General features: G+C 36.3%; 1 pseudogene; it reads right to left on the reverse strand.

The window, feature by feature from the left end:
- Positions 1-2,696: 2,696 nt before the first annotated feature.
- Positions 2,697-3,685, reverse strand: LOC134376338 (olfactory receptor 51V1-like; annotated as a pseudogene).

A 3,685-nucleotide genomic window follows, 5' to 3' on the forward strand; every position in this document is an offset into this window, starting at 1 on the left:
TACTACACTTTTTTTTTAGTAGGTCGTCGTCTCATAAATCCACAAATGTTAGCCACTTTCCCATTTTTTCCATAGCTTTATCACACACTATAGATGTTACTTTAGCAGCTTTAGAAACTGCTAAAGTAACATCATGTGCAGATTGGTAGATTTCCTCTTGCTTTTAATGGATGTACCGTGTTGTTGATTCATTAAATTGAACTCACCACCAAGAGCACTGTGACTCATGCCTGAAGGTGGCTTATCTAAGACATGTACGTTCTCTGTAAAGTACATCACAGTACATTACCTTGTTTTTCAGAACACTAGACAACACATCTGCACTATGCTTGGGGGCCATTTGAACAGTGAAATCACCACAAAAATGGGAAAAACACATGGCACTAGATAGACCACAAATAGGCACATGTTTATAGTACAAGAGCTGAAACAAGGAGTATCTCCTTGTTGGCCTCAGCTGGGAATGTGCACATTGGCCACTCATAAATTTTGCCTCTCTGTGCACGTTTAGTTATAGTTGTGAAAGCATGTGGGCATAGAATCTGTGAATAATGATGATTGAATATATATACATATTTGTATGTAAATATATACATATATATGTATATACATGTATCTGTGTGTGTGTATATATATATCCATACAAATAACATAATGTTTTAAGAAATAGCTAATTTCTAATTATAAGTTATCAACGTAGTTAAAAATTAATTAAAATAACATATTAGTATAAAAGCACAATGTTTTGACTCTGACATTTCATGAAAATGTTTTATTCAACCCTTTACTTTTTCACAATTACTCACTGGGGCTTGTTTCAGTCTAATGTGACTTCTAGTAAGTGTGTTTAGTAAAGAAATAAGGGAAGCACCTCATGAGACTTTATAGAGGCTTGAATATTTGAAAACTTCCTCTTTTCTTAGAAATACATTTAGAATAAAAAATGAAATTATACAAAATTTAAAGTCTCCAAAACCCAGTTGACTGTTGTATAAACATCAATGTATATGTACAATAGGGGTTACTTATATCATCATTATTAATCAGTATAATATTTGAATGGGAAAGTTCCTTCCCACTCTTATTTCTCAAATTCCCCTAACAAGGAGAATCAACCCATTATGTGCTTTTGCACTGCAACTGGAGCAGGTGGATTAACAATGACTTGCAAGTAGAATCTTTAGGAAATTGTCCATAAGGAGAAGGATAGGACCTACAGGGGAGACAGACAATATAGAAAAAAGTACACTTAGAGGGAGCTGGAATGAAAGAAATCAATCAGGGGAAGGTAACCAGACAAGGGCAGAGCTGTCTAGGCTGACTGAACTGTGGGGATGTGCCTGGGCGATCACGGGTGGCGACTGAAAAAGGCAAGAGTCAAAAGCATAAATTCTGAGTCTTTTAATCAAAAGAAAAAAAAAATCATGTTTGTTTTCAAGAATAATTTGAGGATACATTCACTAAAATACAAACTAAGAGGTAACAATCCCAGTATTAATTTTCACAATTAAATATGTTTATATTCTTTGAATATTGTTGACGGAACTTTATATATTGGATGGTAAATGTGTGACAACTTTGCTTTCACCCACCTAAGTAGTTTAACTGCATTTAAGCTCTGCTCATAACTGATAACCGCTGTTCCAGTCATGGATAGCTAATGCATAGCAATGACAAAGTGACAATATACAAAACACAATCTTGAAGCTGATACATGATTTCTAATTTTAATTTTTTAGTAGAGTGGTCAATATTTTTTTTAAAGCAAGAACCAAATAATTGTATACTTAGATTTAATTATTAAGTTGAATCCCCTAACATTACACATAAGGACAATGAGACTTAAAATGAAACATATATTCAGAAGATTCTCAAAACCACAATTCTATTACCAGCTTAGCCATTAACGTCTTACTTAATATCTCTGTGCTTCAGCACCTTCTCCTATAAAATGAAGAGGATCATCAAGCTGTCTTTAAAATTTTATGTTTGCTGATACCAAGACTAAAATTCAACTGCAAAAAATAAATAAATAAGTAGATAGATAGATAAATGAATGAAGGAAGGAATAAATAAATAAATTCAATTAGCAGATCTCACAAGCATTTTAAACTATTCCATATTCACTACAATGTATGGATGTGCATATGTGGGAGTAAGGGGTAGGATATGTAGAGGTGTAATAGCTGATTCAATGTTACTATTCACCGCATCTTTTGCATTAAACAATCAATCCAATCTACCAACATCATGTATTCTGTTAGATGAGATAGAGTAGGTTTGGGGTGCAGTTTTGCTTAATTATTATTTATAAGTAGAAAAGATATGAATGACCTCAAGAGATTTAATTTTTGACACATGACAAGGATGTGTGCAAATATGCCTTTCTCATACATAGTAAATGTACACATACAACACTTACATGAAAAAATAAAATCACAGTCTCAAGTAGAGTTCAAAAAGCATAAATTATACTACAGATTTAGTCATTTCCTAGGAAAGTGGTCATTGGCACGCTTCTGAACATAATTCACCTTAGTTACTACTATACATAGTTTTAAAATTTAGAAAGAAAGTCAGTAAAATTTTCTCAGCCTATTTATCTGGATTTGGAGAAGTAAATGATAAAATGACTATAAATATGCCTTTAACCTGTAAAGTATTACAAAAAACAATAACAATTATTTGCCCACAAATCATTTACATATTAGGCATTCCTCTTGCAACTTCTGGTACTCAGGGATTTTAGCGAACCACCTCTAGATCCTCCTATGGATTTGTTGGTTCTTAACACTATAGATGATGGTTTTCATTAAGCACGGAAAAAAAGGATGAAGATGTTACCCATGAGAACATGGACCACTGGGGAGAGGTGCTACCCTAATCTGTGTACCATGGTCAGATCAATGATTGGGATGTAGAAAACCAGGACAGCACAGATATGAGAGACACAGGACTGCAACGACTTGAGCCGCTCTTCCTGGGATGCAATAGTCAAGACTGAGAACAGGATTAAGATATAGGAGATGAGAATAAGCACTGAATCCAAAAGCAGTGTGCAGATCACCAGAGCTAAGGCATAGAAGCTGTTGAAGCGGATGTCAGAGCAGGCCAGACGGAGTAGGTCCTGATGTAGACAGAAAGAGTGGGAGAGGATGTGGGGATGGCAGTAAATGAAGAACTTTAGGTGGACAATGGGAACAATAATGAACAGAAAACTCTGCCCCAAGATGGCCTCACCAGTGTTGATGGTTCTGTTACTGGTGAGGATAGATGCATATCTCAGAGAATTGCACATTGCAGTAATGTGGTCAAAGGCCATGCATGGCTAGAAGGACTCCAGACTCCATGCATGATAGACCATGAATGAAAAAGGTTTGCATGATGCAAGCATCCAGCCTAATCTCCTGCCTGAGCCCCCACAGAATCCCCCCAGCACTGTGTGTACTGTGGACAGCCCCATGCACAGGTCAGTGGGCTCCAGAATGGCTAGAAAATAGAACGTGGGTTCATGCAGGGTTGGCTCCATATGGATCACATGCAGCACCAGGCAATTCCCTGAAAGCACTGTAGCATAGATACAGGACAAGGGGATGGAGAGACAGAGATACTCTTCTTCGAGGTCAGGGAAATCCATAAGAAGAAAAGTGGAGTTACTGATTTTGGAATAAGGTCGGACAGACAT

This window comes from Cynocephalus volans, chromosome 4 (assembly GCF_027409185.1).
Source record: "Cynocephalus volans isolate mCynVol1 chromosome 4, mCynVol1.pri, whole genome shotgun sequence".
Lineage (NCBI taxonomy): Eukaryota > Metazoa > Chordata > Mammalia > Dermoptera > Cynocephalidae > Cynocephalus > Cynocephalus volans.